Source organism: Nyctereutes procyonoides, unplaced genomic scaffold (assembly GCF_905146905.1).
Source record: "Nyctereutes procyonoides isolate TBG_1078 unplaced genomic scaffold, NYPRO_anot_genome, whole genome shotgun sequence".
NCBI lineage: Eukaryota > Metazoa > Chordata > Mammalia > Carnivora > Canidae > Nyctereutes > Nyctereutes procyonoides.
The window spans coordinates 2,271,352-2,297,792 of NW_026575153.1; the positions used below are offsets into that span (position 1 = coordinate 2,271,352).

A 26,441-nucleotide genomic window follows, 5' to 3' on the forward strand; every position below is an offset into this window, starting at 1 on the left:
AACACAGAACCCAGTATATAATAGTTACTCAAGAAATATTCCTACATGAGGTTGAAAATCAGGCAGAAGATGAGCTTAAAGTTAGGACAACAACCAGTTCTCTTCTTAGCCCTGCCACCGTCAAGCTTTCATTTAAAGCCTATTGAAAAATACATAGATATCAACTATAGATATTTCCACATGTGCATATATATGTTGCATATATATTTGAGATGTATACAAGTAGTTATATATAATAAAATATTTGGTTTTGAAAGGAACTGTTCTAGTTACTTTCTTTTAGAGCAAATCATTTTTTCACACTCTGTTACTAATCTAGCAAATGGCCCTTTATGGAGTAAATCAGTTAATGCTATTTACAAAAGTGTTTAGTGTACTAAAGTAAAATACTTTTTTGAGTGAAAGACGACTGACAAATCTGAGTATCCTGATGGGAAGAGAAAATGAGTGGGTCTTTTTGAGAAGATGAAAAGGTGACATGTGCACTTATTTGCTGGTGTAATGAGAATGTCCGTGTCTCAGCTTATTAAAATTTGGAAGTTTATATTAAAGCTAGTTGTAGTGCTTCAATTAAGTTAGCAAATATGGATGCCAATATTATCACAAATGCAATATTAGAACTGATGTTTGGTCCTGTCTTGAATGCAATGATTAAATTAAGTCTGATACTCAACTCCCTCCTATTGAATAAGAAGTAGAGAGCCTGGCATTTTGCTCATCACAGAAATCTCCTTGGTATGCTGTTGTTTGGTATTTATATAAATAAGCTAGTAGAAAAGGTAAACAGACTCATCATTAAGTTGTTGTATTGAATCAATAAAGCGATAATTGAGTCTTAACATTCCCAAACAGAAATCTTGAGGATGACTATTATGGGAATAGTTTTTTAAAAGAAGAAAACATTAAATCACCAAAAGAGATTTGTTTGTAACATCTCATGATGCTTATGTATTTAACAACAACATAATAAAATAAGGAAAATCCACGCATATACCATAAGAGTGCTTATCCCTTTATAACTGTTTATCAGTTTGGAAAAGATGTCTGGCTAAAAGTAATGCATATATAATAGATATATATTATATATGTTACTTTTAATATACTCTAATATATTTTAATATACTTCCATTATGTTATGTTAGATAATATATTCCAGATAATTTACGTTTTCTTCTTTCTTGGAAGAAGAAAAATATGAGAACATATTGATGATTTAGCTTCTTTTTCTTCATCTCTTCTCTTTTTTTATTTGTTATTTTCATGCTTATCTTTAGCCTTGATATTGCATGTGGCTTTGGCAGCATTGCTTACTGTTTATTCTAGCAATGCTTCCATAGAGGACCTCAATTATCATGTCCTGCTAACAACACAGTAAATGGAAATTTGGGGAAAGCAACAGTAGGAACTGCTGTGTGTCTGCAGTAAGTTAATCAGATTTTGATTCCCCCAAAACTAACACAACCCACAAGACTGATAGCTCTATGCTACAGTAAATTGTTTCTTAGCAGGAAATCTACAGTAGCAGTGTAATTTGGACAATGGAGCGTTTGACAGCTAACCCATCAAAAGCAGTGCACCCTGAGGAAGTTGCTCACTCCCAGCTTTACATTCAGCCAAGCATTGATAAAGCAGTGGCTAAGTAGGAGAATCAATTTAGAATCAAATGATGGCAAGGCTATTTATTCCATTGCCAAAAGGGGACATAGGCAGATAGGAGATTACTCCACCTGGGGACTCTATACTCTATGTACTTATCCAAATTAGGTCTATGCCTTATGAATTCCTTTTGAATGCCAGTGTGCTAATGTATTAATATAATATATTAATAAGTGTCATTAAAAGCTAAGGTGTAATCTGTTCCCAAAAGATTGATTTATAGAAAATGACCCAGGATAGTTGAACATTTTTCTCTCATGCAGTGTACTAGAAGTAATCAGATATGGAAGATGATGTTTGTGACTTCAGAGAGAAAGGATCTTTAGAGAACATGCACATTATGTTTCTGTATGGAAGTGTATCTTATATAGTGGGCCAGGAAGTGTTAAAACATTAAAAAGAAATGAAGATGCTTAAAATTCCCAAGTTAGGAAAGCACTGCTTTGAATGTGAACTTTTTATTTTTTTTTTCAGTTTAAGCAAAGGACTCAGAGTTATTTCCCATACTCTAAATTATCACCTGTTTTTTTCTGCTTAAAAAAAAAAGATTTCAGATTCAAGATTCCTATCCCATATCACAACTTGCTATAAGGAAAGATCAGAGATGCCCATGACCATGGAGCCAAGAGAAATAGCAAAGCTATGACAGGGAGAAGCCAATGGTGGCCATGACACCAAACCCATTGTCATATCTGCTGGGTAGTGTGACCAGAGGAAGAGTGATTCACTCTAACAGATGCACTGACCAGACTAGTGCCAGCATGCCATCCAAAGCAGAGCCAAGCATCTGTGCTTAGGAGTAAGAAGTGAAAGAGAAGCAACATTAAAAATGTTTCAAAGACCAACATGGCAATGGACTACAAGCTTGCAATTATAGGACTTTAGAATAACTCTGGGAAATGAGACAAGTCAGAGTAATATGCATTAAATGCAAGACCTTTGTCATATGGAAAAGCCATAAAAAGTGGGAAGCAAAACAAATGCAAAAGGGGAAAAAAAGCATCATTAAAGTGTGACAGGCAGCTAAGAAGAAGATAAATGTTACTTTTCTGAATTTTGTAATATTTGTCATATTTGTCTTTTTACAGATTTTTAATTTTGTATGACTTCTTTTCTCATTTTAAATAAAATATATACTTTGCATCTAAGTTTTTATACATGATTTTGGATTATTATTCTTAATATGGCCTCGCAAGTTCTTTAAGTTTCAGGTCCCACAAACCTGTGTACGTGCAGGTCAGGGATGATGATATGGGTAAAGAGGACCTTATGCTTACCAAGTCTAGATACTACTTTGAAGCAGGCCCCATGTGACCTGAACCAACTCACTGGTGTTATCTGCAGTGTGGCTGGGAAACCTGGACACCAGGTTCTCACTCAGGTTCATCTGGGGCTGCGTGGCTGAGCATGCAGGTGGCTGCTATAGAAATCCTAGCTTTGGGCTTTGCTCTTTCCTGCTAGTCGCAGCTGTCACTGACCAGCTGACCCTCACACACATGCACTCTTATCTACATTCCAGTACTGTGGTCAGCAGCCAGTCATTGTAAACTGATACAGTGCCAGCCTATTGTCTGAATATCTTAGTAGCCTTGTCCATCCATAATTTTCATTTAATGCTTTAGCAGGGTTTTGGCTTTTTTTTTTTTTTTAAATCTAGCCACTGAGGATGTCATTTAGGTCATTTTGTAAGTGTATATGCAATATTCTATGCAATATTTCCAAATCCTCATTATTAATAAAACACTCAAACTTTAGAAGTGATGTACGAAATAATTAAATTGTATGTTTTAATTTTACATTCTAATATCTGAGCTTTAGACATACTCAAAATTTAATAATTTTTGTTAAAGTTAGCGCTGTTCAGTTATTGTCTCAAAGATAGGCATAGGTGGCGGTAGTGTTCTCCTTTTGGGGGAAAACTAGAGAAGACATGATTATTTGAAAAATGAATTAAGAAGATAGAAGAATAGAGATAGTTGTTTACACTCCTTCTATTTCCATTTTCTTTTAGTGCCACGGCACCCACACACAGACAATACTTTTCTTTCACAGCGAACGTCAAGCACATTCATGAATAATTTCACAGAAATATACAATCAACATGTCCAGCTCCATGATGAAGATCTTCAAACTGGCCCTCTTAGAATCACTATGGATGTTCAATAATGATGCGTGTTCATACTCAGAAGCAAAGCATACATTTTATGCTGTGCCTGTAAGAAATTCACATTGTTCTTGTGGTTTGATGATAGCGCAGTAAATTTTTTCAGAAATGTATGACTTGTAAATAAAAAGCTCATTAATTACCTTTTTATAAACTAATATTGTTAGGTATTAGAATTTAAAAACGTTTAAATCTTATTTCCTTTTCTTCTATATTGAGGAAAAATCCTCTTTAGTACACATTGCATACTTAACAAGTATTCATTAAAATGAAGGTTTTAAATCAGTATAGTAAAATTGAACAAAATATGAACTTTCACATTTCACTTGTCACGTGGTCCCCAGGAGAGAGCGCTTTTCTTTAATGAGGTTAAGTTAATTAAAGTGGGCTCAGTGCTATTAGCTACATGCAAAATCTGAAGCTAAATGCTTAATCATAGAAATTAGAGATGATCATTTAATGAATTCTGAATAAATAGTGTGGTTTTACTCCAGGATATTCAAAAAGGGAGTTATTTGTCACCATAGGAAAAAAAAAAAGGTGAGAAAACTAGCATCATAGCAAATCAGGAGATTTGGTTTTCAAGGTTTTATTTTTAAAACAAATGACTAATTTTAAGAAGTTATGTTAATGATAGTCACCTAAGGAATACAGAAGCCTTAGACATCAGGAAAAACTAATTTGTACTTGCAATTATACTAGTGATGTTAAGTGTTCTTCTATGTTATTTACATTCTATCCAAATTTGGCCATGTTAATGAGACCTAAAATGCTGATTGATAACTTTTAATTTTATTTTTTTAAAAATTCAATCTTCTGTGTTATTTTAAACATTAAAATCAAAATATTTTTAAAGATCTATTTAAAGTACATGGAAATAAACTAGATATGATAATCTAGCTAGAACAAAAATTGGAGCATGAGAAAATGGGACCAAATAGGGTTCTCTCCATCAAAAAGAGTTAAGTCAAGGTAGAGGGCATGAAAATATAGAACAAAGAAAATTGTCATAACAATTTAAAAAGGATGTTTCAGAAAGCTAGTTTCTAATGGTGAATGAGCAATGTGATAAAAGCAACAAATGCTATAATACCTAGCATTTTTGCATCATCAAGCCACAAGTCTTCCAGGGACTATTTGTGGCCCTTTTCCATTTCCTAGCACAGTCTCTAACAGCCCTTCCCCAGGAGTAGTTGACAAGAGCCAACAAAGGCATGAGGCAGCACTGCCATCTTTCACCTCCTTATCTTAGGCCTGTCCTCTCCCAAGATTCCTTATCCTGCCTCAGGAGTGCCAAGTGGTTGTTATTCTCACAGCTACTGAGCACTGATCTACCACCATGTGAAACTAAATCATGTGAAACTAAATCCAAAATTCCACAAGGAATGGGGTCAACCTATCAGTGAAAATAATAGCCCATTTGAGCGCTTCTTCTTTCTCTGACCGGAAGGCAAGCTCTCCAGAGTCCACTGGGGATATTTCCTAAAAACACTTTGAAAGCTCACACATGTGTGCTGTGATTTTTAGAAAGCAGGATACTCCGCTTGGGGAATAGGAAGGCCTCCACAACAATGAAAAATGAGAGAATCGCGAAAGATCCATGAGCAGGTTCAGAGGATTCTGTGTAATTTAATGTTGTTTATGTTTCTAAAGCTTAGATGATTGCTTATTAAAGACTTCAGCAAGTTTATAGAAATAGTGCTCACTACATGCTAGTCACTCTGCAGCGCAAACCTGTTTTAGCAAATTTTCCAATAGTGCACAGCATGCATCTGTGACTGAGACAAAAATCAATGCTTATGGATTTAGCAGTGTAATCCTATCACTTGTTCTGTGAGATATGATTTGAAATGTAAAGTATGTTAAGACTTAAGTGAAATTGGAGGCATGGAGTCTCTAGGGTGTTTCTTAGTATCCTATTTATTATTGATCAGACTATATTTCTTTATTGTCTTTCTACCCCTTGCCCCAGTTACCCTTTTTCCTCTATTCACCAATCGTTTTTAAATTATGTGTATCAGAACCAATAAATTACCCTCAGTATGAATATTTATTCCTACTTTCAAAACAAGTCATGATTATAAAGTTTGTAAACCAGGAACATAATCATGTGGCCAACTGGAAGTCTTAAAACACTAGTAAAATATTAGGTGAACATTCTAAGTTTTATGAAGAAAATTTAGAGTTTTCTCTAGAAATACAATACAAAGTCACCTGTTTCTAAGACATCTTAAATAACTCCAAATCATCATGTTTGTTAGCTATAGGAAGTCAATAATGTAAAATTTTACAAATTGTGGTTTTTAATCTAATTTAAGATTTTTAAATTGCATGCTTGCTCTCAAATTTCCTATGGGAGATCAATGGAGTGAAGTTGGAAGTATAGTCAATGCTACCTAGAGTCATTCAGTCATTCAGTAAATAGCTGTCGGAGACCTGTGGTGTGCCAGTCACTGACGGACCCTGGGACATAGTCTTGACTCTAATGCTCATATTTCAATGATCTCTCCTCAACTCTCTGCAGGAAGCTATTACTGACTAGAATTTACATAAACGATGTATGTTTGTACATCCAAAAATGTGGCTTTTTTGGCTCCTGAAATGATCATCACCCATATAATAGCCTTAGGATATCATAAAAATAGGGATCCCTGGGTGGCGCAGCGGTTTGGTGCCTGCCTTTGGCCCAGGGCGCGATCCTGGAGACCCGGGATCGAATCCCACATCGGGCTCCCGGTGCATGGCGCCTGCTTCTCCCTCTGCCTGTGTCTCTGCCTCTCTCTCTCTCTCTCTCTGTGACTATTGTAAATAAATAAATAAAAAACCTTAAAAAAAAAAAGGATATCATAAAAATAGTTACAGTTACATGGGCTTGTATCCATACTTTAATCTAGCCTCATCTGAGATAAAATTCTGCCCAGATTAGTAGATGTTCCTCCCATTAATAGATTGTATCTCTGAGAATCTGATTCTTAGCTCCTGTTCTGAAAGTGGGGTATACTTTGCATTTACCATACACTTTTTAGATGATTCAGTTGCAAACTAATCTGACTTCTAAAAGCTGTATTTCCTCTCAAGTCATTATGCTGTATGCTTTAAATATATATAGCTATATGTCAATTATAGCTCAATAAAACTGAAAGGGAAAAAAACGTATAATTTTCATTCCCATCAGCATATTCTTAATTTGGGGAAGAAAGAGACCTACCAATGAAAGTTAGCCACTTACTCTTTAAGCTACCAAATCTTGTGTTTCTTTGAACTAGTTGGCTTTTAGACATGGGTGAAAGTACTGTGTGACTCTGTGCGTGAAAGTAGTTATTGGTTTGGGGCAGTGAAAATCACCCCCATTGATGTAAGCGCTCCTTGCTTGGATGCATGTCTGTATCTTTAAAGCTTGTCACTTACTGAGAAGGAATCCTTCTGAATACTGTGAACACTATGGCTAGTGTCTGCTTACCCAGGCAGTCTGAGTCTTTTAAAAGTTATTTTGTCTTTAAAAGAGCAAATCCACAGAATGACCTTCAGCTATTATTAATCCACCTAAATGTAGGGCATGAATGCAGAACACATCTGCCGTCTCTCAGCTGAGAATTCCCCTGCCACTGCCCGACCCCCCACTCCCTGCAGAGTCCTCTTGGGGCTGAGATAACTTAGGGAGAAGTCCTTCTTTGCTGGCAAGGAAGGAGTGCATTTAGACTAATCATTAAAATCCATTACCTAACAAAGTGCATGTTCTTAAGGAACATAGTGATACTTGCCAATGAATTAATCAGCAAAACAGTCTATGAGAAGGTGAGATTAGCAGTCTCAGAAAAAATCAGAATCCATGAGATGCCAAAGCAGTTTCTAGTACCATAAATCTTAGCCCAATTAGAGGGATTTTCTCTTAACAATTCAGAATCCTATCTGGATTTGGTCTCTTTGTTGCTCCACATTATATTATATCTGGGGCTGGTGCAACAACCAAGACTTTTCTTGAAGCTTAATAGGGAGAATCATTTATTTGAATAATTGATCATTCAATTAGTAGAGCAAATGTTGAACAGTTGGACAGCTCTTTTTATCAGTGTTGATGGGAAGTAATTGGCTGTAGTTCATTATAAAGCAGAAAATTGAAAAGTGTGATTTTAAAATAAGAATATTAAAGACAGCTTTCTCCCCACACAAAAAAAAAAAGCCTTCTTACTTATGTTTTGTCTTAGCCGTTTGACTTTTCTCTGGGTGCCGTTACATTCCAAAATATAATCAAGCAACTGATTAAGTTCCCTGAATATTACAAATGATGATTTGCTTATACAAATTCTGTATAATATTGAACAATCCTGCAGGGCTGAGGCCTGACTGAGGAGTGGTGTTAGCCCCTCACTGGATTTAGCCTAAAAGACCAGTGAAGAGACAGGTAACCAAAACTGCTGTCTAGGGGCATCATGGACACCCTCGGGCTATGCTGACTCGTCTTTTAATTTGTAAAAAGAAACTGCAGTTTCAAGAAAAATGCTTATCAAATTTGAATTTCTACCAATACAGGAATGGATTATGGTGTATTGTAGACAATAACATTAATTTATTTGAGAAGTAACTTGGAAATACTCTATCATCAAGGAAAAAGGAAAAATTTGGAAAAGCAGATCAAGTAGTTGCAGCCTACAATAACTTTAGGTTTTAAGGTTAATCTACTGTCAAGGACTATAATTTGATTCAGAATGATACACTCATCACTTAGTTATCATAATAAAAAAATGTAAAAATTCTTATTTTTTCAAAAAGAAAACTTCTAAACATATAATAGATTACTGGTTTTTAAGCTGGCCCTGTTTTAAACATAAATATTGGTACATCAACATGTTTACTTTTTCCTATAGAACATAGGAACAACTTCTGTGTTTATAATCTGTTTTCTTTTATTCTCTAATATCAGATAACCTGTTTCATAGAGTAAAAAAATATGAATCACCTTATAGGCCAACAATACAAGATGCAGAGCAGACATGTTTTTCTGAAAAATTATGAGTGTGTGCACATATTTATGACATGTATCTACATCTCAAAGGCAAATTAAGAAAAAGATATATCTAAATCTCAAGGGCATTAATAAAAATGACTTAATGAATAAAATATTTTATGTTTATTGCCTTTATTTTAAACATCTTACATAAGAAATATTAAGTAGTATATTATAGTTATTAAAAATTATATAACATAAGACAATATCAAAGAGTGAGCACTCTTATTTTGTTGCTGGATTTAAAGGGACTCAAGGAGTTTGCCATTGAGAACATTGCTTTTCATTGTAAAATAGATACTTTATATTAGAAAATTGTCTTCCTCATCTTATGTTTGGTGATTTTATTAGGAGTGAGTGTTAAAAGTTTTCAAATATTTTTTGGCTCAAATTAATTAAATGATGTTTTGATTGTTTTTCAGATAAGCATGCTGTATTAACATATTTTCTTTATAACAATCACTTTTGCATTCCCACTGTTGTAATATTCTGTTTTCTTCTTCACTGAAGAAAAGATATTTATAGATTTCTCAATAATGGCTTCATTTAAAATAATCTCTTGTTTTTTTTCACCCTGTATGTCAGTGTAGAAAATTTCTTTTTCTCTGAGATTAGGTAACCTTAAGAGAAGGTACTTTGATAATGTTTTCTTTGTATTAATTTTGACTACGTTTTAAAATATTTTCTTCAATTATGTCCTTAATAACCAATTCCAATTTATTTTTACATTGATTCAGAACACTGATTATTTACTTTCTTTTTTTTAATAAATTAATTTTTATTGGTGTTCAATTTACCAACATACAGAATAACACCCAGTGCTCATCCCGTCAAGTGTCCCCCTCCGTGCCCGTCACCCATTCACCCCCACCCCCCGCCCTCCTCCCCTTCCACCACCCCTAGTTCATTTCCCAGAGTTAGAAGTCTTTATGTTCTGTCTCCCTTTCTGATATCTCCCACACATTTCTTCTCTTTCTATATCTGTCAGCTTCTCTCATATTTTTTAATTTAATTTTTTATTTGTTCATCCAGTTCTTACCCAAATGTTAATTGAGGGTCAACTATGCAGCAAGCCACTAGACAAGGTAGGTGAAAGAAAGACAAACAGGATAAAACATTCACTTCTGAGTCTCTGTCAAGTATTTTCAGGGTATGTTACTCCAGTCCACGTTATTGGCCATGTCGGTTCTACTCTTTATTGCTTGAAGTGCTGATTTAAATATTTAATACCATAGTTCAATCTATTATTATAATTAAGCTCCCAAGACATTTTGGGACATAATGTGACTATTATAATTAAGCTCCCAAGACATAATGTGATTTTTTTCTGAGCTCTATTTACTTTATATGACCCATGTAGTATGTGTTTGATTTCCATACTTCTCTACTTCCTTCTTTTCCTATTTTGTAGAAAAGACCCTGACTGGCACTGACCACACCACCCATAAGCTTGCTTTAGAGGCTTGCTGTTCTGGGTCTTGCACTCTAGAGGGTCCCTACTGTGGGTCTTCTACATGCTTCCTCATCCACTTCCCAGTCCAGGTTTGCTGTGGGTACCCAGAACTTTAGTATTCTCAAAATAGCTCTTGCTTGATTCTAATGCATGCATATATCATGTCCCTGGGTCTGTCCTCTCAAAGGCAAGCCCTCTTGTCAGTATGTAAAGTCCTAGGTCTAAGGAGTGGTCAAAAAGCAACTGTTTGTAAGGCTTATGGACAGAGCTTCTGCAGGTGTATGGGGATGGCCGTGTGGGTGCCTGCAAAGCTGCCCATAGCAACTAAGGGATCCGGGAATGGAAAGAGAATACATCTGTTCCTCGCAGGCCTCCATGGGCCTCAACATGGAAGTCAGGACCCATAAAGAATGATAATGTAGAATTTAGCCATATAGTAAATCCCAGGAAGGTGTATTTGTCAAGATTAGAGGATAAAAAATATTTTGCTGAATATTTTGTTAGCTTGATGTATAACCTTGAAGTATTTAGACATACAGTATGTGGGCTTCCATTTGTGCTCTTGTTCTGTGTCCTACAACTGTTGGGAGAAGATCTGTATTGAAGTATTACTTTCCTTTGTTTTCTTGGATTAGTTTCCTAACTCATTAAGATCAGTCCTGAGAGATGCTGCTTTGACATTCTCTTTCTCTTATCTTGACATTAGTGTGTACATTCTTCAAATTTGTATTGGGATGTAAACCTGCTTATAATATAATTGAAGGGCTAATTCAAACCTACTCTTCAGATTTACCAAACAATGACAGTTGGAGACCAGCCAGAGATCAGATCTTGTCTATGGTGATTTGATTAGAGATTGTCATCAAAACAGCTTCATTATATTTGGAATTACTAAACAAACCAGAAGAAACGTATTTATTCTTGCTTCCTTATTTTGAAACCTAACAGAAACCTAACCTTTTTAATAGCCAAAGAGGAATTAATGGAAGTATTCCACTCTTCATCTGCATTTGTAAAAGCAGCCAGTATCTTTCATTCCTTATCCTATAGACAATCAGCTAAGCTGTTTCTTTCCTAGAAACTGGAGGTCCATTCACTTACTCAGTAGTCATTTGTTGAGTACCCACATGTGCCTATCACTGTGCTAGTGCTATGGATAGCAGGGAAATAAACACTTTTAGGATAGATGGAAGAATAATTAGATAAAAAGCATATTAACAAATCAACATGTGCCATAATATTGGGTGAAAGAAAAGGCCACAAAGGAATGAAGTAGTAAATATGGAAACAACATACTTCTGGGAGAAGTGACTGTAGAGAGGGGTCCTGAATGTGTTGAGACAGCAGAGTGGAAGGAGAAATGCCCTATCAAGTTCCATCAGGAACCACGAATGATCCTTAAACCAGAGATTGTTGGCAGGTGTTCAAAGGAACACCAAAAAGTCTGAGTAGCTGGAGCAGAGTGAAGAAGGAGACCGTGGTAGGAAGGATGGGAAGCTAGTGTCAGGTCGTGTAGATATAAGGCATTCTAGGCCATGGTAAAAACCAAAAGGGGATGGTCAGAAGTATTGTGCCATGTGTCCATTTATATTTTTAAAATATTACTCTGATGTTGGAGGATGGTCATGTTTAAGAGTTTCAAGTCAACATAGGGAGAGCTTTGAGGATATTATTGTAGGACAAGAGATCATGGTGCCTTGTACATTATTAGTAGCAGAGAATGATGTGGGAGATAATTGAACTAAGGCTTCAAAACTAGGGTTATATCTAGTTTTGCAGACACCAGCTCTTAGCAACTTCTAGCTGAAACGAGTGCTGGGGGAATCCTACTAGCCCCTTATCTGCCCTGTCCTCTCATGTGGTAGTATGTCTTCCAGAGGGCCTAGAGTCTGGCGCCATCTCTTCCACTCAACTGTACAGACATCTAGATTGTACTCTTTTATTATATTTACATCCTCTGAGTACTGTAGGATGATTTCTGAATACTTTGCTTAGAAGCCAAGTGAGAAAGTCTCCCTCGTGTTCATGAACCACCAGCCACACATTAGTTCCAGCTTTAAGTGCTGTGTTTTATATCTGTTTTTGTTGTAAGGTGCCTCTAATCTATTTTTAAATATAGCATGACTACTTTAAATAAAAACGGAGTAATACCCAAACAAGGCTGAATAAATTGAAAATCAGGTTGTTTAATCTTATAAAATATTTTTGATTATTTCTCAATTTTGTAGACTAAGAAAGGGAGAGGAAAGATTAAGAAATCTCTTTGGAATCAATGGTACCTGATACAGCAAATCTTTCCCCTGTGAAAATTGTTTTGAATACGTGGTTGAGGAGGGAGGACAGGATTTGACATCTGAAATATGGAGACTACTGTACTTGTGTCTGTAGGGGTTCACCCAATTTAGGCCTCAAGTACAGGAAGCCAAACACTTAGAAAGCAGCTGTTCTTCTAAATGTATTAAGCAATTTACTTTAGGTAATGTAGCCTATAAAATTTTAATTTTGGATTAAATAAACCATATCCTTCAGCATGCCGATTGCACCTTGATATTCAAGAGATGAAATATGAGGCATATTTAGTGAATTTCTTCTCAGGATGCTCCACTGGAGGAGGGTCAATAGTTTCCTAATGAAAGTAGTCAATAGCAATTCTTCTTAGAAAGCTCAAGGAAATTAGCATTAAACAACAGGCATGTGTATCTTGGGTTTTACACAATTATATGATACAGTTGTTACATGTTCTAGGAAATGGTTCAGGAGGCATTGCATTGAAGAGGTAATTGATTAAAAACAGTGTGGTTATCCAGGCTCTAGTGCTGGTTACATTATAATCTAGAAACCAGAAAGATGCATACCTTGAAAACCTTTCCCAAGAAATGCAGAACATGGTGTTTATAAATAAGTTGTCAAAAGTTAGTAAGGGTTATTGCATTTTCATGTTTTATTTGGAAGAGAACATATGTTATGCTGGGTGAAAATGACAATTAAATACCCATTTGATTTACTGCTTCTCAATTGTCTGTATGCTGTATCCTGTGAGGTTTTGACTTTACTTCCTTTTATGAATAGCTATTTTATTTAACAAATGCCATATAGCCTCTGTGTTCTCTGTGCTTTATACGTATTAACACACTTAACCTACATCACGATGCTTTGAATTTGGCAATAAAATTATCCCCAATTCCCAAATGAAAAAAGAGAGGAACAGAGAAGTTAAGTAATCTGCCCAAATTCACACAGGCATTAAATAGTGAACTCAAGCAGTGTGGATGCAGACACAGGTCTCTGAATTTACAGATTATGCTGCAGCTTCCATATTCTTTAGAATAACGAAAAGACTTGATTTTCCCATGTCTAATCCCAATCCCATTTGATTTCACCATAAAAAAACAAGTATTTTTCTTTCTTTTAACTGTAGGCTCAGCAAATGTTGAAGCATAATGACAAGTCTGTCTTATGCAGTGTGTTTGCATATTTTTTAATGTAGTCTGGATTTTCTCACTTTTTACAGTTCTTAGTTATTTTTATGATATCATGTCTGTCAAGATATAACCCATGCAAAAAAACTTACCAAATGGCATTATAGTGAGGAACCTATTGTACTAGGAAAAAGCTGCTTAACCAAAGCATTACTGAAAACAGACAGGCTTTCAATTCACCTCTGAAGGCACTCCCATTTCCCTGTTAAAACAAGGAAATTGGATATAAATATTGAGCCAAGAAAGTTTATCTGTTTGCTCTATAGCATTTTAATAAATAGAAAGTGAAAAGAAAATCAATGCTTGGCTATTTTCTCATGCCAACTCTGGTTTATTTCATTGTCTAATTAACATTTGACACACCATGTAGGGTCTTCAAGCACACAGAATTCACTATAGCCTGAAGCAAATTCCTCTGCTGTGATTTTGTTAGATCTTTTAAACTAAGCTGTGACAGACAAAGGGAGTGAAAAAAAAAAAAACACTAAGGACTATTTTAATGCTTTAGAAGTCTTGCTTATATAGATGGCATTTGTCTTCTTAGGTGTATCCAAAATTAATGTCAGCTGTTCTAAAGGTATTAGATGATAATGAGTCTCCAAAGTTCCTGTTCTTGGCTTAATACCAGTCATTCAATCTCTCCTAGTTCTTTCTGCCTAAAGAGTCAATACAGGTTAAGAAATTGCACTTTGTCTCCCTTGTCTTTGATGTTTTCCAACTAAAATAGTAACCTTAATAGAACTCCAGTTGACAAACTTGTATTTTATTTTCTTAGTTTATGTCTCATCTACAGCTTTGTTTAAACAATCAGTTTACTAAACCTGTATTAAGCTTCTATTGTTTGCAAGGCAGGATGGATGAGAAGATACATTGCTCTCATTTTAATAATGCAGACAGCAAACCATAACCCAGATTAGACTACGTTAAGTGCTATCGAGTCATGGAATGAGTATTGATTAATATACCTAAGGAATCAGGAAAACTCTCAAAAAGAAGGTAATATTAGAACTATGAGTTTATGAGTAGGTGAGATTTTTGCCAGCTAATGGATATATACTTGGGCAAGGGACATGGATGCCTTGAAAACAGAAGATAGAAGGAACAATGTCTTTCAGGGAATTTGCTCTTCCATTCAGCGGATATTTAGTGAATACTCACTAGGTTTAGAAACTGTTTTTAGTCATTTTCAATGATAAATACATAGATGGGCAAAATAGACAAAAATTCCTGTTTTGGTGGGGACATAATTCCAGTGAGGTAGAAACTAACAGTAAATAGAGAAAGGAATAAATGTTGGAAGGGAGAGATGTTGTAGGGGGGACATGTGTAAGAGGAACTGGAAGAGTAGGAGGAACTGGAAATGTTAGATGGGGAGGGAAGGTTGCACAGGTAAATTCGCTGAAAATTAAAGATAATAATGAGAGGCCAAGAATTAAGGATTAAAGCCAAGAATAAAGCCCTGTATGTTCAAAGTAGGGTATGTATGTCAGATGAGGCTGGAAAAGTAGACCAGAGCTATATTATAAAGCCTTTGAAGATAGATAAAAGAAGATTGACTTTACTGCCAGTGATAAAGGAGAAACATGAAAAGAATTGGGGAAAGTTGAAATATGATGAGATTGCATTTTAGAGAAACGAATAAGCAAATGCAGGTAATATGGTGTTTTTTTTTTTCTTGGCAAGAACAGATATGTAGTTCTGGGTGAGGCTCATGAGGATCCTACTAAAAGTGGTAGAAAAGAAAAATAGGATAGGATTCATAAACATGTCAGAGGTACAGCTGGTATGACTTGAAAGTGAAGTGGTTGTGAGAAGTAAGGCAGAGGGAAGAATTAAACTTGATTCCTAGGTTTCTAATTTAAGTGAAAAGTTATACTTAATTTTCTGTATTTGAGCTAAGGAACACAGGATGGCAATCCAAATGGTGGTCCTCAGTTAAAACTAGTATGGATATAAATTACTTCGCTTATGGTAAGTGTATAAAAATGTCAACTTTCTTAACACCCTCCCTTCTCTCCATCTTGGACATGTTGAATTTGGAGATGCAACTTGTATATATTTATGTGAAGGCATCTAGCAAGATGGCAACTTGCTCTTGACCCATAAAGGTCTAGAGATACAGATTTATAAGTTAGGAACTAAAGTCAGATAAGAGAATTAGACTATGCAGGGAAAGAAAAGGAAAAGAAGTCAACTATCCTATATCAATCACAAGAATTGTGTTAACTCAAATATCAAGTCTTTGATTTGATTAAAGAAATAGCATTTCTTTTCCAACCTTTTCAATAATTTTCATTGATAGCCTGTTATATACAGTCTATACTAATACTATGCTCAAACATGGATGAAATCTTAAGTTTTCCATCTAGGATCCCTTTCACAGTTCCGAGCATTTAACATTCTTTCATTATGAAACTTTTTAAAATGTCTTCTTTTCTAGCTCATCCATGATCTGTTCAAATCAGTAACTGAGACAGAGAGGTAAACTACAAAAATTCATTCTTTCCCTCATTTTAACTTAATAATCTTAAATAAAACTTGCTTTTTCTCCTTGTAGTGGCCTCTCATGTTACCTGAAGAGTGTAGCAGAGAAATATATATACATGTAATAGGTAATATATTTATTATAGAAAAAAACATATATATGCATATACATACATAGAAACATATACATACTGAATTATGAATTACTAGGAGAATTACAACATTTCCTTTAGAGGGCTATAAACTTGGAGAATTCAACATTTAAATAGAAGATTATTCACTGAATTGTATTTCAGTTTGTTATCAGAAGATTGAAGGGATGGTAAAGTTAATGTCAGCCATATGCCATTTCTTGCCTGACTGATTCAAAAATTGTTCTGTTGCATAATTAGGATAACCTATTTGCAAATTGCTTAAAATTAGTGTTAACAGTTGGAGAGTAAGTTATGAATAAAAATTTTGTTGCTTTATTAAATGCTACTAAAATGTATAACTATTGTGCTCTATATGACTGAAACCGTGTGGTAGCTTCTATATTGGTTCTTTTCTTGGTCTACCTACATTTAGAACATTATTTAAACAAAGGGTAATGCCAAGGACTTAGAGATTAAAGACTTAGTTGTTTATTGATAAACAGTTACTGTAAACATTATTTAGTCTAAAAATTTCAGCTCACTAAAATCAATCCTAGGTTTAATTGAGACAGTATCTCAAGCAATTAAAAAAAAAATCACATTATCACCAAGTTGGAAAATCCAGCCTCAGCAGTCACTCATGGATAACTGTCACAGTAATGCTAGTCGGTAAGTCACCCAACTTTAACTCAGGTGCATCTTTCCCAACATAAAGACAGTTTGTCTGTTAGCTTAGCAAAGTGAGTAATAGAAATGAGCAATGTTTAGTTTAGTGATAGTAGATAGGACATTAAAACCTTAGATCACTCTTGGAATCATCTGATTCTTTATCTTGTAAATTCTGGAAAGGAAGACTGAGAAATAGACTTTTGTTAATCACCGGAGAGATTTCACATCATTTTCTATCACCAGGAAACCATTGTGAGGAATTCCATGGGCAGAATTCCTAAATTAATATTCTGTCCACTAGTAACATAACTCTAAAATTTCATATTTATTGTTGCATAACTCTTTTCATGGTGGTGGTGTAGCTTTATGGAAAGCCTCAGGCTCTGGTGTCAGGCAAAAGAGCATTGTTTTCTGTAGAGCCACATAAAAGTTATGTGACCTTGGGGAAAATGCCCTCGCTTATTCTTGGTTTCCTCATCTATCCGTCAAGCTCATACTTGAGCTGGTTATTGAACACTTTGAGGAGGCATGTTGATTAAGTGCTAAATACTGAACCTGAACACAGTAGGCTCTCAAGAAAGGAATGTTATTTAAAATTCAGTCTCTGAAATTCTTTCGGAGAGAAGAATGACAACTAAATGAATGAAAGTTAGCAGATATTGGCCATAACAACAAAGAATGAATGTCAAATATGTAAAGATGTCAACTCTATATTATTGAAACCATAAATTAATTGACAAATGTTAGGCATAGTCAGTCCCCTGAGTGTATTCCTTCTTTTTCTGTCCACCTCTACCAACACTTGTTAAATTTTTATTAGAAAAACAAGTCTATCAAAATACTGTGCCTTTGGCATTCTGTTCCCAAGAATATGCCTCTTCTATTTATAATTGAGACTTCAGGTAAATAATTATGAGAGAAAAAGGCAGAGACTATGTAATTAAATACCCTAGCTTGGTTCTTCTTGAAATTTACAGGAATTAGTAATTAGAAAAAGAATTATTCCTTAAAACTAGAGAATGTGTTGATATATGAATATGAAATATAGATACTCACATGAGGTGCTAAAGTCAACGTTTACATAAACTGCCATTCCACTTCTCAATCTATCAGCAAGATGAACATTTAGAAAGGTGAGTTATATTAGCTATTTTCCCTTTTTTCAGTCATATAAGCAACCTTATTCACCCTTTATTTTTTTATTTTTTAAAGATTTTATTTATTTATTCATGAGAGAGAGGCAGATACATAGGCAGAGGGAGAAGCAGGCTCCATCCGGGGAGCCCGATATGGGACTCGATCCTGGGACTCCAGGACCATGCCCTGAGCTGAAGGCAGATGCTCAACCACTAAGCCACCCAGGTGTCCCCCTTATTAACCCTATAAAAGGAAGTGCTGAACTTGATGGATGTCCAGGAGGCAACCATTTTGTATAACTCAGTCCTTTTATGTTTCCAGTTGAAAGTCTGTGCTTGTAAATGGTGTTATTAAATGGTATGTTTTAATGAAGTTTCATTATTTCATATACCAATGGTTCTCTTCGAGGAATCCTTCAAGGCACATTATATTACTACAGTGTTACAAGGCAATATAGAGGCCTGTCCCTCCTTATATGAGCCATGCAAGAGCATGCTGCATTAGAGCCCTAGAGCTACAAGCACTTTTTTTTTTCCCAAGAGCCAAATACAGGGAGTTTACAGGGTGAAAGCAGACTTTCTATATCAGTGGAGGTGTCAGGAAAAGTTCACAAGGATAGTGAGCATCAGATTTGGTGTTACTACCTCAGCAAAATGAGCACTCTCTGTGTCTTTTGCACAAGGAATTGGTGACAGTGCCATGTGCTAAGATGAAGTGTTGAGGCCAGATATGACTGTGTTACTTACATAGTGAAGGTTCCTGAGAAAACTGATAGAACAACGCCACTTTATAGGTTCACCAAACCGAAGTTTCAGATGCCCCTGTAGTATGTGTACAAACAACCTAAGCAACACAGATCCAAGTAGCATCTCTTGGTTTAACATCATGGAGGCTCATTTTCTGTCCTTCTTGCTATGGAGAGTGTAGCGGACAGAACAGACAGTAGCAGAAGTGCAACACCTTTTCAATATCCTTCACGACCTCAGAGCCATGCCATATATGATAATTACACAGATAGACAGTGTAAAGACTGAGACAAAACTATAGCTTTCCTTCCACAGACTGCCTGCCTAGTCATAAAATGAATGCCCACATTGAACTGCTTGTTCTTTTGAATTACATACTTTTTTGAGCTACCTGGTGATTATTTTATTCATATAATTATTCATGTAGTGCTTTTCTTATAATGCCTTTGTCCCACTGTGATAAAAATGTAAAACTGCGTGCAGTAATTGCATGCAGTCACCCACAATGGGCGGTATAGTTTGCTACTTTTGCAACTCCTGAAGAATGAAAAGCACAAATCAAGCTGCCAAACATAAGTGAGCAAAAGAAGGTTAACAGAACAAAACAGCAATTAGCTGAAAATGAGAACAGTTAAACCCTCCTTTTCATGGAGGCCCTGGAGTCCACCCTAACTTTGCTTGCAAAAGCCAGCGACAGAAAACCAGGTCATAAGCCCCAGTGTGGCCAAGAATATGCAGCTTTTTCTTGGCAGCATATTGGTAAAGAGGAACTCTTTAAACCAGAAATCACATGCTCAGGGTAAACCAAAAAACAAGCAATTGCAGTCTCATCAACTTTGATGCAAGCAAATGCAAGCTCTTTCTATATAGTGTTGTCCAAGTAAAACAAACAAACAAACAAACAAATCTGACCACATATGAAATTTTAAATTTTTAGTAGCTATGTTAAAAAATAAAAACAGGGCACCTAGGTAGCTCTAATGGTTGAGTGTCTACCTTCAGCTCCTGTTTCAGGTCATGATCTCCTGGTCCTGGGATGGAGTCCTGTGTCAAGTTCCCTGCTCAGCAGGAAATCTGTGTCTCTCTCTCCTTCAGCCCCTCCCTCCACTTGTGTGCTCTCTCTCTCTCTGTATCTCTCTCTTAAATAAATAAATAAATATCTTTAAAAAACAAATATATGAAAAGAAACAAGTAAAATTAACTTTAATAATCGTATAATCTAGTATATCCAAAGTAGAATTATCAGAACATGTGTTAAGTCTTAAAACGTTTTAATGAGACATTTTACCCTTATTTGTGTGAGGTCTTTAAAATCCAATGTGGATTTTACACTTACACCACATCTCAGTTCGGATTAGCCATGTGTTAAGTGCTCAGTAGCCATATGTGGCTAGTGGCCAATGCATATTCAGTTCTAGACTAAACCTTTCTTACTGATAGAAAGGATTTCAAATGGATGCTCATTAGCTCTATCCTAACCTTAAAGCTATGTCCTGTATCATCTTGTAGCCTGCGAATAAACAAATGTCAAGACTATTCTGGAAATCAAAAAAATGACATAATACTCTTGGAAGGACTTTTTTTTTAAATCAGACTTACAAAAAACAGCCTTATCCATACTTACCATTCTACTTGTTTTCTTTCTCTACAGTGCCATCCTCATTTCCTCTTACACCTGCTGCTCCAGTTGAAACTTTGTTTTGTTTAATCTGTTTAGATTTTTGCTATTTAATACATAACCCCAGCTACACTGAATGATCAAGGACTTATAATATTGCTAGTACAACTGAAGAATTGAATTCCTCATTTTATTTAACATTCATTAATTTACATTTAAAACTGATCCTTGAGTCAGTTACTAGAAAATATTTAAATACATATGAAATGTTTTGGAAGCTTGACTTTACCCATAGCTATTGAACTATATATACACTTTATAAAAACCAAATTCAAATCAAGTAATTCCAGTGCAAATTTAGCTTTTAGTTTAAGATCACTAAATTATAAATAAAATATACATTGGATTTCATAGGCTTAGTACAAAAAAATAGAATGTGGAGTATCAGTAAATTTTTATGTTGAGTGTATGTTATAGTGACAACATTTTTAATATATTGGGTTAAATAAAATACGTTGTTAAATTTAATCCCATTTGTTTCTTTTTACTTGTTGTAATGTGGCTACTAGAAGATTTTAAATTGCCTAAGTGGTTTGCATTATATTTTTGTTGGGTAGTTCTGGCTTAGATCCTTACACTTATCTGGGCTTTGGAAATGTCTCAGACACCTGGTTTAGAGAATAATGGCTGAGAATTGAACACATTCCTAAGACCTACAAATCATAACTGGTTTACAGGTGGCCCTTGGAAAAGTCAAAGGGTTTAATGAAGTGCATCATAAATAAACATTAGCAGTCATCAGAACTGGGCTGCTTTTCAACGGATTGCTCTATGAAATGTTCTTGCCTGTTTTTTTTTTTATTTCATGTATTTGTATTTTAAGTCAATTCATAATTCTTACCAATGCCATAAAGTGACCTGAAATGTAGTAAGTCTATAATTTGTAAAGAGTTTTGAAATTGACAGTTTTATAAAAAAGATACTATAAAAACACAAGTTATTCTACTTAGATTCCATGGGTATAGGGAGAAAAACATAGACTTATTATCTTATTGAATTTGCTTTTCCAAATACCTCACTGTTCAATTGAACTACTCAGTTATGATACATTATAATTTCATACATCTCAGGTAACTAGATTTAATGTTATCTTAGACGTCAAAATGTTTTTAAATCATGAAAGGGGTATTCATATACTATGCTGAACAGGCTGTCAGCACACCAGAAGCTAATTTAGACTGTGTCTGGGTTATTTTCATGGGCTCTAATGTTTCTGTGAAAGCATCTATTCACTGAACCATATCTGTCTTTCATCAGAATGAATTTGTCAGCCATTTCTGAGATGATAATGTAAAATAATTTTCTGAATATACTATTTGTATTCTATTCTAACATAATCTAAAAAGTTTTCCTTAGAAGCTGGTCAATTCAAAAAATTTCTTAAACACCTACAACGAGCTATAAATATGATAGGCCATATAATCCATTTTCCTGAAACAACTGAACTCTACATGAATCACCCAGATTAACCTATCTGAAAAATTTAAAATCAGAACAAAGAAAGATAAATTAGTATAATAAATAATAATGTTCAAACGTCTGGAAATAATCAGGAAAACTTAATCCTAATATATTCCAGGAGGAACCAATAAGGTTTGTGAGGAGAGGAGATAAAAATTTAGAAGTATAGATATTTAATTTGTAGAATGTTAAAAAAATCTACCATCTAAATTCAAATTAAGTGGCACAAGGCACAGTATTAAAAAGGATAGAAGTAAGAATCCCAGTTTCTAGTTCTGACCTACCATTGGCCAAGGTATAATTTGGGGATATGTCATTCAGTTTTCTGAGCCTCAGTCTTACTGTATGTAAAACGGAGATTAATAAAACCTTTCCTGCCTCATCTGCAAGGTCTCAGTGAAGATACATGAGATAGGTTTTCGGAACTTTATTTTTTTTTAATTTTTTAATTTTTATTTACTTATGATAGTCACAGAGAGAGAGAGAGAGGCAGAGACACAGGCAGAGGGAGAAGCAGGCTCCACGCATCGGGAGCCCGACACGGGACTCGATCCCGGGTCTCCAGGATTGCGCCCTGGGCCAAAGGCAGGAGCCAAACCTCTGCACCACCCAAGGTTCCCGGTTTTCTGAACTTTAAATGACTAGTCAAATGAAAGACATTAATATGAACTTAACTTCCTGAATTCCTTTGAAGTCTTGTAACTTTGCTTTCTTCAGCTGGTTATAGACCTGATATCTTTGCAAATTATACTTGCACACAAATAGAAATGTTTTGGCATAAACTGCCCCACACAGAAAAGTTATTATTATTTCAAAATAACAAACTCAGTGCTCAGCCCGGCTGTTTAATGTGACAAAGATAAGTTTAATAATTAAAAACTACGGGATCCCTGGGTGGCGCAGCGGTTTGGCGCCTGCCTTTGGCCCAGGGCGCGATCCTGGAGACCCGGGATCGAATCCCACGTCGGGCTCCCAGTGCATGGAGCCTGCTTCTCCCTCTGCCTGTGTCTCTGCCTCTCTCTCTCTCTCTCTCTCTCTCTCTCTCTCTCTGTGTGTGACTATCATAAATAAAATAAATAAAAATAAAAAATAATAATTAAAAACTACATAGTTAGGTTCAACTAGACTTAGTCATATGATCACGGAGGGTATTAATATGGAACTCCTTTGCAAATTATTTTATAATTAGGTTTCTGTCTAGCATTTTATATTAACAAAGGTCATACCAGCATTAGCTTCTTGTTACATTTTCAATGAATTGTATGACTGATTTAGCATTTTATTTTTTATTTCAATGGGAGATTTTAGACTATAAAGCAATTTTGCAAGACTTAAAAGAATCAGGGGATAGGGAACTAGGATTTTAATTATGTTGTCTTTGGTTGGGCACTCAGTTTAGATTCCTCAAGAGGTTTAAGATAAAAGGAGATAATGAGTAATCTCTTATAACAAATTTTGGGTCAGATGTAATCTGAAAGTTGATTAGTGTTTTCAACATCATATATTTTCTTAATTTAAAACAATGCTTACCTTGACTTCATTTCTTAAAAGTTATAAACTTGTCCTTTCTCTTTAGAAAAGTAGGTAATTCCAGGTCTATTTTGTGACAGGACCAGATAGCAGATTTGTAATACCTTTGCTCCATGATATTCTGCAGAACCCAATTTTATTTCTTTTCAAATAAAACAAATATTTCTGTTATCACTTACAATGTGGAGATATATATATATATATATATATATATATATATATATATATATCCTGCTTCTCGGACTTTAGAGAGATTCCAGGGAAGAGTTACTTGGATAAAAGTTAAAAGTTAAATCCTGGATAACAAGGAAGCTATTGCTGTATAGATGAGTGCCAGAGCTCAGATCTCTAGAAACGACCAGTTATCCCAGGCAGCCTGGGTCTTGTTATCCCACTTGCCTTTTATGTTGTTTATTCTGAATAACTTTTCATAGGCATTGATATTTAGGGTATGTGTAGTTTTAAGTCTGTGTATGTTAGAAATTGATCTGTTTGAAAAGATCACTTGACATTCCAGCATATATTTGAGTATTGAGAAGAACACTTTTAAATATGGTATGAGCCATTAAAAGTGGCATTAGGGAATAAAATCTTTAAATGGTATTATAAAATAAAATTTTAAATGAGGATGTGGTTATAAAAGCAAAATGGGGTACTATTTTTCCTAGAAAATTAGAAGAATAAATCATACATATATTAATTGTTTTGTTTATACCGTGGTGTGCTTGATATAGAATTTGGCAATGCTTAGAAAAATACATAAGCCACAATGAATAAATCACTGAGGAAGTTGATAGGGCAGGAAAATTATCAAGGCAATGATGATAACGAACTTATGATAATGCTGTCATGTCTATTCATTGTGTACTCAACGCCAGGCACTGTTGTAAACACTTTTCATGTAGAAACCCATTTAATCCCTCAAAGTAGCAGTTGTTGGAACAGCTTCCAGAGGAAGAAAAAGCACTAAGATACACGTCCCAAGTCACAGAGATAAGGAGGCAGAACCCACGTTTGAAACCTGCCACCTGGCTTCCAAGCCTAGGCTCTAGGTCACTGGGCTCCACTCCTTCTCTGTAAAGCCAGCATGTAGAATAACATGGTCTTTACAGGGCACCACAAATTTGGTTCTAAGCCTTTCAGCAGCTAAACCAGAGCTGCAAATACAGTCATAGTGTCTCTAGGTTAAAAAAAGCAATCATCCGAGGGAATTAAAACATGAAATACTTGATAGACGTACTTGAAACTGCCTCACTGCACTATATACTGAATCATACTGAGACTTAAGTTATGCCCCTATATCAATAATGTGGGTATAGCTCTCGAAAGTATCCACACCTCTGAACATCAGCAAATTAGTAAGAGCCAGGTAAGCACAATTGTACTTTGCCAGCTCAGCTGAGAGCCAAACCTTTCAGCCTCCAGACATTTGGTATTTTGTGACTTGCAGGCCAGAGGGTACTTCAGGAAGTTTAGGCCTGCAGCAGAAAGTCGGACCTGGAACAATGGAGATGGGTCATTTTGGGTTTTTTTAGATTTTTTTAAATTCATTTATTCATGAAAGACACAGAGGAGAGAGAGAAGCAGAGACAAAGGCAGAGGGAGAAGCAGGCCCCACGCAGGGAGCCCGACGCGGGACCTGATCCTGGGACCCCAGGACCACCACACCCCAGGCCGAAAGCAGGCGCCAAACCACCGAGCCACCCAGGGATTCCCCGAGATGGGTCATTTTGAACATGCAGCCAAGTTAGAGGCAGGTCTTAATATGTTGATATATACGGATGTGCATGTGTATGGACTTGGCATCACAGCCCTTATTGAAAGAGTTTGGTCAGAAGAATGAGCTTCAAAATCTAAATAAAGTAAAGCAATCAGCCCATACCCAGGGGGTGACGCTGGCTTGTCCTGTGAAGGAGAGGCGGCCTGCTCTGAGTTTGTCTCCAGGACTGAGGCATCAGGCAAGCTTACTTAGAGTGGCCAGGGAAGCTGTCACTGTTATTTCCCCCAGAAAAGAAAAGCAGCATCTCCCTGAAGGTCTCTCAGATTTATGGTGGTGGTTGTTGGTGGTGGTGGTATTTTAACTAAACAATGAACTACTTTGGCACTGCTTCAGAGGGGGCATTATATCAAAGGACTACTTTTTTTTTCTCTCTTTTTTGTAACGGAGAACAAGAAAAGCAAAACCTCTTTTATTCAGTGCATATTAATCACTATCAAAACATGCAGCTGTTGTATTAATTTGGATACTAATTTACTTATAGTTTGATTTTTCCACTTAAAATGAAGTATTATCGCTGAGGCAACAGCGTGAAAGTATGTTGTTGTAAACGACCTTTGAGTCATAAAAGCTCCACTTGTTTTGCCAAATAATTAATCTGATGTTCAATGAATCTCCCACTGCCCAGAGACCTTTGTAATTCTGAGATGCAACATTCTATGTTTACAGATGCTTGATGTAGTGGTGCCCCTGCCAGCTTATCGCTAACAAATGATAGCATAGCCAAGGAAGACCAGTGAGATTTGCATCTGGTTTGTGTAATGGTAAACCTGCGGTGCCAGCTGTCTATCACAAACTCTCTTTAAAAACTCAAATATAGTGGCCAATCATCAGTTCATTTAAAAATGCAACAGCCAAGGACTATTATGAATATTGAAAATGGTTGTTGGTGCAAGTGTTGGGCTGGCCCCAGTGTGCCAGCTGACGGAGGTACAGTTGAGCTAGGGTTTCTGTGTATTACTACAGAGGATGACATTTACATAAGCTGTGTGATGTGAGTGGCGCTCTCTAGAGTTGTGTGACATAGCTCTGCATTTTAAATATAGTCCACAGGTTTTTACCTGTTTC

The 26,441-nt window shown here is 35.7% G+C and overlaps 1 protein-coding gene across 1 annotated transcript in view; it reads left to right on the plus strand.

Moving 5' to 3' along the window:
- Positions 1–26,441, plus strand: part of UNC5C (unc-5 netrin receptor C) — a 350,439-nt gene that overhangs the window by 156,691 nt on the left and 167,307 nt on the right. The window lies entirely within an intron of this gene.